Here is a 13,227-nt window from a genome sequence, read left to right as displayed (position 1 = left end):
TTCTAGGGTTGTTTTTTTTCCTCCAAGAATCTCTGCCCATTTTTCACATAAAATATGGCAGGTAGTCCAACTTGCTCTCAGGGTTTGGGCAGGAGCCATTAGACTGAGGTAGCCAAGGTTAGGGCCCAGTAGTAGGGCAGATCTCTGCAGGACTATTGGCAACGCTGCTCCAGGAGAGACGGGGGAGGACAGAGCGGTGGCAGCGAGATCCCCTGGCGCGATCGACGGGTACGGCCCGGTCCCGCTGCCACAATCACACCTCTCCTCTGAATGGGGCCGCTGGAGAGCAGGGGGCGGCTGGTGCAGAACCTCGGGCTGTGCTGTCAATAATTGCTCGGTGCTTTTAAAAGTAAGAGCCCCATCCTTTTTTTTTTCCTCTTTCTTTCTTCTTCTCTTTTTCTTTCCTAAAGGTCGTCTCTTCATTGTGGAAGGGACTGTTGTTTTTCTCTCGTTGGAACTTCCCCTCCGGCCTCCTCTTTCCATGTATTTCCCGAGATGCAAGAGATGCTTAGTTTTCTCCAAGGACAAGCAAGGAGATGGATGATGGGGCCGAGTCCCTTTCCCTAGGCTGAACGCATCCTTCCCTGCTTTACAGGGAAAGAGGAGCTGAGCGCTGGGATGCTGAACCGAGATAAACAGCAGCCCCACAGAAGACCTCTGCGCACCTTCCCGCATGGGTCGTTCTCACCCAGCGGCCCCCGTTGTTTTGGGGCTGGGGGGTGGAAGGGTGCAGTAAAGACAGGACCGGGGTACTGGAATCTCTTGCTTTAGCGTAGTTCAGGGTTAGAACCCTATTGTTAGTCCGTTTTAAACCTAGGATAAGTGCAGACCATCAATATGCAGCTATTTGCCAGAGATCAATGCGCCATATCTTATGAAATTGACGTCCCTTTACCTATCCTTAACTGAGGGAAGAGAGGACAATCTCTTCTTGCTCCCAGTGCAGGCACCGCCAGCCCAGTGCTACATCTTCCTCTGCTTTCCCTGCTTTGCTGAATGCAGCATCGGTGCGGTCTGAAGAGGAGTTGGGCCTGAGTCTCCGCAGGCTTTTCCCCTTTCTTACGAATCTTTTGCAAACCCCTTGTTGAGCCACAGCGCTTCCTTTTAGGTCCCTACAAACGGGAACGCACCTGCCCACCCGCCAGGGAAGATGCTCTCCCAGCGGGTGACTCGCGTTTCGGTGTTAACCCCGCTCTGCTGACGAGGCAGAGCACATTTGGAGGGCTGCCCTCGGGGGTAACTGGAGCTGGTGGCTGGCAGAGGCGACACGCAGCGCTGCCTGCTGTGCTGGCAGACGCTGATCAGGTTAACTAGCCTTAACATGCCAAGCGAACCGGCCAGAGGCGCATTCCGCGTCTGTGTCCTGGGGATGGGAAGCCGGCGGCTCGCTCTGCATCCCTAACGATGCGCGAACTGCCTCGCTTTCCCTCCGTCATCGGATCTGTCAGCCCTCTACGGCCTAATCATGCTGTGGAGGCGAAAAGTGAGAGGTGTCAGAAAAATGAGGCTTCAGATCAGGTGGAGCCATCTGTAGAGCGTAAATAACATTTCCCCCCGCTCAGAAGCCCTGTGTACGCTCTGCAGCCAGAAAGGTGAAAGCAGCGGCACAGGGTTTGCGAACCGGACAGCTGGGATCTGACATGGAGGAGCGGCTGAGGCCCAGCTCCAGCCTCAGCAGTGTCTCTCTTTCAGCACAGCTAGCAAATTTCCAGAAGCTTTTAGCCTTCAACCTGTAGTCAAAACTGTTATTCTAATAAAAAAGGCGTTTCACGAATTGACAGTTTCTCGCTCGACCCTTCATCCTTTTCTCATCATCCCTGCGAGATGAATGACGCATTTTCTTTTATCTCTGAGATTTTGCCAATTTTCCTGCCCAAACTGTTTGCAAGATCCACACCGTGGATTTCCAAGTTGTCTCCACCAAAACTTTTGTGTAGATCAACTCCCCCTTCCACCAGCGCCAGAATGATATTGTTATTAAGTAAACGACCAAATAAATTAAGTAGAAATCTGCCCACCCTTGCCAAAAGCAAACAATTCTGGGAGAATTTCCTGAACAGCACGAAGCTCTCACACCAAGAATTGAAGCAGAAAGACGGCGGTCCTTTGCAAAAAGGGTCACACATTTCCTTTAGCTTCCTAGTGACCACACCAAAGAGAGCAACTTCATCCCATCGCTTACAATCACCTGTGCAGAAATAGAGGTGCCATTTCTAGACTTGTTGTGGATGTCGAGGGTTTTCTGTCTTCAGTTCACAGCTGGCTATGTCAGTAAAATATCTTCGAGAGCCCTTGCTCGAGTTCTCTTTCACTTTCTTCCCTCACTTTTCCAGTTTTGTCATTTCCACCTTTTCTCCTGCTTTTCTTCTCATTTCCCGTCAGTGAGTTCACCTATTTACTCCTTTCAATGATCTAGTCTTCGCATTTAGAGTCTTCTTTGCGGGGAGCCATTCCTCAGTGTTTGAGAGATTTGCATCTCTGTGTTTCTGGGCTTTTGTTTATGGAAAGGGGATGAGGCAGGAATGAAGGAAGATACCCTGATCTGCGAAGGTCCTGCTTCTTTGCCCAGAGCTGGTGAATCCACGTTTGCTGTGGAAATTTGAGCATTTTCTTGCTACTTACCTCTTGGATCTCTTGTAAGCACGCTTGAAAAGGTGTTAGATAGGGAGGTGGTCAAAAAGAGGTGGAACTCGAGGTAGGAACCCCACTTATATAATCTCTTTCTCTCTTTCTATTTTTGGCAGGTGATACCCACTCCTCACTGGTATCAGATATTCAGGGGTTTTGTTGGTGGTGTCACATTTATCTTTCCCTTAACTAATAGAGGAACGCTATTAATAATCTTTGGCGCTTACCTTCCCCTGGCTGTGAAAACCCATTACATTGGCAAACTGATGGTCTGCGTGGAACTTGAATGTTAAGGGACAGGCAGTACAAGTGAGCTGTTAAGGGACAAATAGGCAAATAACAACGATAAAAATTCCATTGAGACGTATTTTCCATTGTGTAATTCATCTAGGGACACTTTTCCTGATATTTAATGTTTTTCTGGCAAGGGAAAACGTTTTGCAGAGGACCATGAATCATGCATCAGAGGAAAGCGGCATTGGTGAGATCATGATGCATTAGGAGGTTCAGTTCAAGAGATGGGACTCTGCTCACGAAGGGAATAGGAAGATGTAGCCCCCTCATGGGTGTGAGGAAAAATAAAGCTAAGCTCCAGAGCTTGGCCTTTTCTTTCTGTAGCTTTGACAGATACTACTTGTAACAAAATAGAACAGATCTAAACTGCCTCCTGCACCTGAAGCTACAACATTCAGCTCTATCTCTTGGCCCTGAAGGAAGTAAGAAATATTTTTTTTTTCCTGCAGGCAACAGCAAACTCAATTATGTAATTCTGATTGCTCATACTTACAGGGGCATGCAAAAACTGCATTCAGGGCTCCACTGGGCAAGGTGCTGTAGAAGTCTAAAAAATTTACAACCTGCACTTTCTTGGGAGAGAAAGGGAATTGTAAATGGAGAGATTCTATATATGCAGCCATAATACATTGACTGTAACCTTTTCAGCATATAAATTCTCTTTATGCTGAGTTGCTTATTCCAAGGAAAGACACCTTTGAAGACTCTTCTATTTTTACTCTGTCAAGTAATAATAACAACAATAAAAATGCCTATGAAATGTATTTGCCATTCTGTAATCCATTTGGGAACATGTTTCCTGATATTTAATGTTTTTCTGGCAAGGGAAAATATTTTATAAAGGATTATGCACTGCATTTATCTGTAGTAGATTTATTAGTAAAAAAAGGGTTTTTTTCTGTTTTAGCACTCAAATCCAACATTTCTTAGGTTAAAAAGCAACCAAGGTTTTCTGATACAATGGAAATTATCTTTTGGGAGAGGCAGGTGCTACAAATGTGAGCTCTGAGTTTTCTAACTTGATTAATTGATCCTAGAAGTGAGGAAAGATAAGGTATGTATGGGAGAAGAATATTTAAAAGTATTTCTCTGCTGCCTGTATAATTTAAATGCTGAGTTCTGTGATAAATTGGAAGTACTCCAGCAGCTTTAGATAATTTCTGAAGAGGCAGCTTTATTGAATCAAACATGACAAAGGTTAATTCAATAATTTGTGTTCTCTCTCATTTTTTTCCTATTACACTTCCTGTAGTGGTTTTTGAGTTTACAGTGTGCTACTGTAAACTAAAAAAAACCCTGTGCCACCATACTACAGTGTGTGTAGTATAGGAAGTAATACTGCTTTTCAGCAGTGTTCCTAATTTCTCACAAACACTGTGTCCATACCTTAGTTCAGAGCAGGTGATAACTACAGTGTGAGGTAGCTGGCTCTTGTGGGTCCAAATGTTTCAACCGAATGGTGCATTGTCTTTGGAACAGTCATCATATACTTTTTGCTAAATTCAGTTGTGTGGGGTTTGCATTACACTTTTCTATATTATAAACCCTTGGTGTAGTACCAAGACTAGATTTTGATTTAGAGATACCAGTATCTCATGGTTGTTCGATGCATGTTTCATTTCCATTGGGTAGCTGGCAGAACAACTTTTCTCTTTTACTTTCCTGTGGCAGCTTAGAGAGGATGAGGATTGTAGGACAGTCTTTTGGCTAATGGACTGTGACTTCCATTTCTGTCTATTCCACTGGAATGATTGCATTTGTCCACTGGTGAAAGGACAGCAAGCACAGGGACAGTCATTGTGATTCTTCTGTGTAATTCAGCCATGTGAAAGCAATCCTGATTAGTGGAAATCCTTTTTTATCCTTTTAGTTAGTTCCTACTAAGGCTTATTTACAAAGAAGCAGATTTATGACCACATTGGGCATATAGTGAGGTCTTTGTTACATGTCGAGTATTTAATTAATTTAAAGGAGTTTTGTTGTTGGGATTTTTTTTTTTTTGTAAGAAGAATATAATCAAAATCTGACACATCTAGGTTATTCATACAAATCTTCCTGAAGCTGGAAGGTGTGGAGAGTCGTGGCAATCTCAGGCTCACTGAGATTCTGAGATTTCACCTGCATGAAATGGTAGAATTTAGGAAGGAAGTTTGTGTTACTGCACTTGTCAGTTTTGGTAGTGTGATTGCATATTTACTATGATATCAATCAAGTTCATTCACAAAAAGATTAGGGCTGGGTTTCCCCTTTAGGATACAAATACAGTGCGGAGCTGGGGATGCTCATCCATTATAATTTCTTTCTCTCTTTCCCACCACATATAAATAACTCTAATCTGAATAATGAGGTGCTTCAGGTCCCTATCAGCCAATGTATCCAAAAATTTGGGATGGTATCATCACAGCACTAGCATAGCACCTTAGAACAGAAAGTTTGCCTTGCTGCTATCTCCTATGTCTGTTATGTGTTGTGACAAGCACCTTCAGTCTTCAAGAATACCAGCCAGCCATCTTTTGCTCCCCATGGATTTTCCTTATATGTTAAAGATGTAATAGAATCATTAAAGGTGGAAAAGACCTCCAAGATCATCAAGTCCAAACTTTGACTGAACACTACTAACTCTAAGTGCTACATCCAGTCATTTCCTGAACACTTCCTGGGATGTTTACTCTCCTACTTCCCTGAGCAGCCCATTCCAACACTTAACCATCCTTCCAGGGAAGAAATTCTTCCAGATGATCAACCTGAACATTTAGTCTGCCAAGAGTGTTGTGATGATGAGTGCTTATATGTGTTGGAGAGGAAAGTGGACAAATTGGTGGAAGACAGATCCACTGAAAGTTATTAAACTCCTATGGGCCACATCCAGCTTGTGAAGTTCCTAGGCCAAAATGGTTGTGATTTGGGATAAGATTAGAGGAAGATGTCATAATCTGACTGCCTTGAGATTACATTCCTCCAAACGCTTTTATCTATGTCCACTGTCACTGTTTACACTACTGAAAATATCCTTTGTTTTGTATATACTAATTATGAGTTCCTCTGCAATGGCTGGTTCTTGGCTTTGCCTGAGGGAAAGCTGCATTCCCAGGATCAAAGCTCAGTGGTTCCATTTTTACTGATTTTTCCATTCCTCTGATAATTGTCTCAAAAGCTGAAGATAGCAAATATCTGCAAGAGATACCCCAGAGGTAAGAAATAGGTCACTACTAGTCCATGCTACCTGTGGGCTTTGGGGACTCCCCAGCCTGTATTGCAAATGGTGTGGAAAAGAAAGTGAAATGTCTCACCCAAAGGGGATAATACGAATAAAAAACAGATATAGGTGTAAACCCCTGGTGAGAGTTAGGCTCAAATTACCAAACAAGAAAAAAACAAGTGCTGAAAGAGTAGGTCTGTGTATCGTAACACCTCCTAGCAACTTCAAATGGATATTTACAGCAGGAAAAAAAGCTGTTAGTCCCAGTGGGAAACCCTGACCCCAAGGTTAAGAGAATGGAAACAGTTGGTTTTCTTTACAACCGACACTTGTGGGTTTCAGGCATTTGTCATAATTGACACTCTGGTGGTGTTCACACTGGGATGGATAAGCCCCATGTAATTATTACCACAGGGGTTATATTCCAGAAAAACCAGCACAGCAGAAAGATGGTTTCATTACTTATTCCTATTTACACTAGGCTGCTGGTAGGAGAACAAAGTATTAAGATCAGGGTGAACAGCTTTTGGGGAAATTGGACTTCAGTTTTAGCAGCTGGAATCCTATGGTAACCCAAATTTTGATAGTAATTCTTTAATTAATCTGTTGGGGTTTTTCTTTTTAATTTTATTTTTTCCTTGTCTTTTTTTTTTTTCCTTTTCTAAAAAATATTTTTAAGCACTCATAATTCATTTCAGAGATGTTAGTACCCACTAAGAAGGATTTAAAAGTCAAAGGTTTGTAAAAGAGTCATCTCTTTCTGCATTAACAGCAAGTGGGAAGAATTTTATAGCTGTGATGCTCAAATAGCAAGTTGGGGCTTTGCTGCCCACATCCCAAGTGGAAATTACTAGATAAAGAAGTCTATAACTATTACCAGAACAGGACCACTGTTGCATCAGCTGTTTATTTATTGTCAATATTTCATCAGAAAGCAGTTCTTCCATATACACAATTGGTAAATGAGATATCTTCTCAAGGTTAAGTGATGATTTGAATCCAGCTAAGTAGAACAACAATAAATAAAAGTAATTATTCTGTAGTGCTGTTTCAGTCAGCCTGATGAAATGAGTTGAACAGCATCAGTCCACTTGTTAATAAACAAATACACACAAAATTATCTTATTTGCACCAAAAGAATATCTCCATGTTGTTCATGGCCTGAATCTGACCCAAACGCTGAATTCTTCTGTACTTCCACTTCTCTATATCTTTAGATTTCCTAAATGGAAGACTACAGAAAGGAAATCTCTGCTCTTGCTACCTGTTCTAAACTTCTTAAGAGAATGGACAGACATTCAAGTGTTAGCTTGTCCAGCAGTATTCACCTGGGATCCCTTCAGGTAAATGTCAAATTGAAAATTTATCTGTTGTAACATCCTTATCCTCTGTGTTCAGGAGAAAAAATATTAAATGAAGACTTACAGGCATATTCCTAAGGGAACTGTATTTTCCCTGCCATTTCCACTGTATTTCAACTTCTTACAATTTCCTTTTAAATATTCCTTCTGATAGTCATCATATTGTTAATAATTTTATGTATGGAGATGTCTTTATTTTCCTATGAAAGTGAAAAAGCTTATTCCTACAATTTAAAATTATTTGCAAAAAGGAAATAGATATATTGGACTAACCATTTTTATAGAAACTTACATTACGTTTTTTTATACTTTGCACATCTGAATTGATCCTCATTATGGGCATACTTCTATTGCTTGGATATTTGCATTGTTTCTCCTTCCTGAAAATGTTGCTAAAATCACCCTACTGCAGGGCCTTCTTGAATTCCTGCTTTCAAAACTTTGTATATATTCCTCGTGTAGGTAAAAGAAGTGTTGTAATCTAGAATTAGAGCATCAATGCATTTGGTAGAGATGCATCAGCACTTTAGGCTCAGGCTTTGGTGTTTTGATGGTTATTTAGAGGCAATAGCCTCTCAAGCCTTTTGAGTTTTGATCTTACTGGGGCACAGAAGCTGCTGTGTTTAAGAAGAAGAATGAGATATTTCAGAAAACTGATTATTAATAACTTGCTTGTGAATGATGCAGAGACGTGCAAGACACAAATGATGTGCTGGTTGGCATTTTGCCTCTGAAATTCATTATCTCAGTTATTTTTTTTGCACTTCTGTCGACAATTCTGCTCTGTAATTTGTAAAGGAAAAAGCAAATATCAGGGCATACTAAAGCCTCGTTGACCTCTAAGGTAGCATACTTCCATGTCTTCTGTTACTATCGCCTGGCTGCCTAGGGACTTATTTTTCCAACACTTTCTCCCTTTAAAGGGCAGACAACTGAAATACCAACAAATCAACTGTTTGCATGAGACCACACAGTACAGTGGCACAAGAATTTCCTGTTCCATCCTGTCATGGGGTGGTATCTTCCAAAATGGACCACCCTTTTCTTTTTTGCACCTCTAGATCTTGATGGTGAGAAGTACAGCTTGTGACAGCAGTTTCACCTGGGTGGAGCAAAGAGATCATTCCTTTCACACAGAGGATTTGTTTGTTACTTGACCTCTTCTTTACTACCAGATTCACCCTGTTTATTGCACAGAATTTTGTCTCTTTTCAACTGGGCTTCTTTTACCCTTTCTTAATAGAGCTAGATCCGTTCCAATTATTAATCTTATTCATAAGCCTGTATTCATAAGCATATTGTAAAAATGCTTAAAGCTGTGTTCACAGGAGACAGGGGGAGGAGTGGGGCTCTTCTCCCAGGAGAGGGAAAGTTTGCTAATGCCCTGTGAGGGAATGACAGATGATTTCTCTCTCAGGTTATACATGCTCTAAATCCTCGCCACCGTTTTTCTCCAGCAATGAGGAGACAGATGCTACTGTAACAGCACAGAACTTGCACAAATCCCTTACAAAGACCTTTATCACTGCTCTAAGTAAAACCAAGTGACTTCCTTAACCTTTCATCCTATTTTTAGATGAGCTTACGTTTCTGAAGGATGTATTTGATTGCCTTTCATGGTTTTGGCTAGTTTTCTGTTGATTTTTTTCCCTTTCTTTTAGTGTGATATGGGAGGATGAAGGTGTGAGAAAGTGTCTATTTCTCTGAGGTGTTGTGTTGGTATTTGTTAACCTGACATTTTATATGATGTGCCCAATTCCCTTTCTAGCAGTTTCTAGTAGTCATGGGAATAAAGACAGCAGAAATCACACGTTTCACACACAATTTCTCTCCTGAAAAAAACCCCAAAACTAGTGGAAGGGATAGACAAATGGTTTTGTGGACAAATCTTTGATTTGGCCTCAGGGTAAATGCTATGAAGTCTTGGGAGAGGAAGTTTGTTTTTATTTCACCAGTTTAGTGTAACCTGGTTTGCAAGAATTGCTTTTACATTCAGAGAGCTACAGTTTCAACTTGGTTGTCTTTTGAGGTTCTGAGCCACCTTCCACAGTTGTTATTGAGAATCTGGTGGTGTATTTAATGGAGATTTCGCTATGGTCCTCTTCTAGAGCTTTTCTCAGGAGCTGCAATGTTATGGGGATCAAATAGTACACTTTGTAGAGAGAGGGCCTATTGGTTAGGAGCTTCATTGACATCATAAATCTATGTGGGTACTGATCTCTTGTTAGATATCAGTGACTGTTGAAAACTACTGATGTTTTAGATTGTAATCTAAGGCAGAAAAAACAGGTAAAAGATTTGTCTCTTATGCTGTTTCTTCTTGCATCCATATTTTATGCACGTGGGGTTTTTTTGTTTACAAGAAAGATTACATACTGGACAGTTGTATTGTGTTTTGTTTTGTGGTTTTGTTTTGAGAGTTTTTTGTTGTGCTTTTTTTTGTTGTTTTGTTTTTGTTTTTTTTTCTTTTTCTTTTAAATTGTGTGTGTGTGTGTGTGTGTGTGTGTGTGTGTGTAAGGATACATAATTGTACGTCTTCTGGCATAGAAGAACCACAGATGCTCACAGTTCTGGAATGAGGAATTATCATATATTGTCACGGAAACTAACCAAGTATTGACATACACAATTTTAAAACACTGTGTATTTTACTACTCATTAAGACTGGGAGGAATATCTGCTCTGGTAAGTATGCTCTTATGAGTATGTGAGAGAAGCAAACAAGGACATGATTGATTGTGTGAGGATGAAGACTGGGGAACAGATACACACATGCTGAGAGAGAGAGATGTAGATAAATACCTTGGGTGTCAGCTGGAACAGATGCCTCAGGCATGCATGCAGCCTTAAGCTAAGCGTGTGTGTGTGTGTGTGTATACATTCATCCTCCCTAAATAATCTCCGCTTGTAGAGGAAAGTATGTATCTATGTGAAAAAAGCAAGTACATACCTGGTGTAGAGTTAAATAAAAAGTTGTTTCAATAGCTGAGTTCCTGCTCTAATAAAATCAGGGAAATTGTCTTCATCTTGAAAAATATGTGGAAGCTTTGAGAAACCTGTAAAAAAAACATAGTTCTCCTACAAATTGGTAAGTGGAACATTTGGAACTTTCTGCTCTCCTACCAGAAGTGCATCTGATACACTGTACAGGGATTTCAAAGTTTAATTTAGCTTAACTCTTGGCTGCAAACAACTGCTGATAAATTTAGTTGGGGGATTAGGGAAGACTAATAGCTCCTTAAAAGGAGCCTGAAGATGAGACAGCAAAACAAAAACATCTGCTAGACTCTCCCTTAGAATGGTAGCACACCATACAGACATATTTTAGAGAAATAAATAGGTTGGTTTTGGGCAAGAAATGATTTTTGTAGATATAGGCACTTGGAGAAAGAAAGCCAAACCAGGACAGTGTTTAAGGGAGTTGTTCCCTTTCTAAAGTGAAGGAGGGGGTATCTTGACTGGAATCAGTAGTATATACCAAACACTCTTCTCCTGTGGCTCTACATAGTTTGCTAGCCATTTAAAAACAGCTATTGTTAAATTCTTTTCCCCATTTTTTTAAATAGATCATCATGTTTGTATAATCTTTGGATTTCTTTGGCAGCATTAACTCAAGTGTACATTCTTAAGCAAAGCTACTACATCTTAACTTTCTCTGTGGTTCATAAAATAGTATAAGGCAGTATTTCATATGTCTGGTAGAAAATGGACAAACCAGATCAGTGCAAAAAAACTTATTCGGGTATTTATTTGGAGAATAGACTTATTGGAAATTACTAGAACTCTCTTCCTAGATGCTTCTTTCTCACTTGTTTTATACCGTATCAAATTTTCTAGATCTAACTGTAACTGGGGCCTTTTATAAGTATTGTATGTAGATGTCTCATAGCAAGAAACAATTCTTATGCCAAAGGCACTGTGTTTTTGCACATTCTTCTTTATCCTTAACTTTTAGACTATGAATAGTCCCTCTGAAAATAGATTTGGGATTAAATGAGAATGAAGTAACTATTTCATGCCTTTTTTTCCTGCCTTCTTCACTTAGCCTTCTGCCATCCCACAGTTACATTTTTAGTTTTTCTATTGCCCAGGGGCCCCAGAGAGAACTTATGTGAGAAAAGGTTAAAAAGAAAAAAGTATTTGAATAATTATTATTCAAACTAAGAGAGAGTAATCATTTGATAACATTTCAACTTGCTTAAAAAGAAATGCCCTTTCATAGAGTGTTTAATTATCTTGTGGGTTTAGCAGCTGGATGGGTATTATTTCAGCAAAGAGTTTATTGAGATTTGCAGAAGGATTATATGTAAAAGCAGAGTGTCTGCTGTTAGCCTAGCTAAGTCTGATAGACTGTGAAAGCATAAGACAGTCATCTGTAAGATGTGATCTACATTGCCAAGCCAAGGTGTTTGGTTTTCAAGTTTTTTTTTTTTTTGTGCCTTGCAACAACACTTGAAAAGTATTCAGATTAGAAATATAGATCTGCTCTGATGAATTGGAATATGGATTCAAAATAGAAAGAAACTAAGAATTTTGCTAGTATAAAAATTGCTGTTATGTTCACAGACTCTTTGTACATGATGATATTGGTGGACTAGTAAGACCCAAGTCTTGCATTCAAAGTATGTGAACAGTAACTTTGCTGTAACTGAGAGCAAAATGTCACTGACTTTTCAGTTATAATTCTAAAATACCAGTTGGAGTTTTGTAGTTATGTGGTGAAAGTGTTATTTTCTGTGATTCTTGTACTCCAAATCAGGTCTATTTATAAAACTCTGCAGCCTTTCTGACTGCTCACTAGTTGACAGCCTAAAGAGCCCAATTTCACGTTGTGTAAATGTTTCTTCATCTTTTGTTTCACTGTGTCAGGCGTGGTGAATATTATAACTGTTTCATTTCTTATAATAAAACTCTTGATGTCTAAAGGCCACAGCATTAGCAAGAATAAAGAGACTGAGAGTAATGGGAGACGAACTACTAAGGAAAAAGAAAACCCAAAGAAATGTATTAATTGCTAATAAAATTAGTGCGGACCTAGTGTGGTGCATAATTTTCACGGCAGACATATTTTTCTCCTCTCCCCTCTGGAGCACTGAATACTTGATGTGTCAGGGAACATTTGAGGAGGGCTGCTCAAAGGCACTTCATGCATCAGGATCTCTCGATTATTTTACAAGTCACGTTAATGCAGACCAGGTTTTCCCTGGGATTACCAGGTCAGTTTATAGGTTTCTTGGTCATTCCAAAGCTTCCCCACACACTTGATAGGCTTGATGACAAGAGAGCTGACAAAGCAGGAGCAAAGCCAAATAATTAGCTGCTGTTTAGGGGAGGTGCCTTGAAGAATTATTTTCCAGCTCAGAGGTTCAAGACTAGAAGAACAAATGTTGGGATCAATAAAGGAAATAAAAGGTTATGTGAAGAGAAAAATAGGTTGAGGAGGAAGATGGGCTTGGAGAGGGAGGAGTGCCACCAGGGGAAAAATGGTGAGGGAGGAAAAGTTGATGATCAAAGAGAAAATAATTTGCAGATGAATGAGATAAGAAGTATAAGCAAGGCACTGAGATCAGCTGATTTCTTCTTTCTGTCAATCCAATTTGAAAATATACATCAATACGTTTTATTATGATGTTATTAAAGGTAATGATTTTAGAAGTGTTGATTTTAGGGAACTTGGGTTTCATCTCATTCCTTTTTTTTTTTTTTAATACAAGAAATTTAATTTTATAGCACCGCATCATAGAC

General features: G+C 40.0%; 1 protein-coding gene across 6 annotated transcripts in view; it reads left to right on the top strand.

Annotated features, from left to right (window-relative positions):
• NCF4 (neutrophil cytosolic factor 4) overlaps nucleotides 1-13,227 on the top strand; it is a 76,986-nt gene that overhangs the window by 43,329 nt on the left and 20,430 nt on the right. For 2 of the 6 annotated variants that reach the window (XM_088165346.1, XM_088165345.1), the window contains exon 2: nucleotides 7,339-7,464. The exons of the other annotated variants lie outside the window; for them this stretch is intronic. The gene's annotated coding sequence lies outside the window, so the exon portion shown is untranslated. The remainder of the gene's footprint in view (nucleotides 1-7,338; nucleotides 7,465-13,227) is intronic. 6 annotated transcript variants of the gene reach the window in all.

The sequence above is a fragment of the Sturnus vulgaris genome, chromosome 5 (genome assembly GCF_052056855.1).
Source record: "Sturnus vulgaris isolate bStuVul1 chromosome 5, bStuVul1.hap1, whole genome shotgun sequence".
In the NCBI taxonomy this organism is placed as follows: domain Eukaryota; kingdom Metazoa; phylum Chordata; class Aves; order Passeriformes; family Sturnidae; genus Sturnus; species Sturnus vulgaris.
The sequence above is the reverse complement of the archived record's forward strand: the minus strand, read 5'-3'. Positions and strand labels throughout refer to the sequence as shown.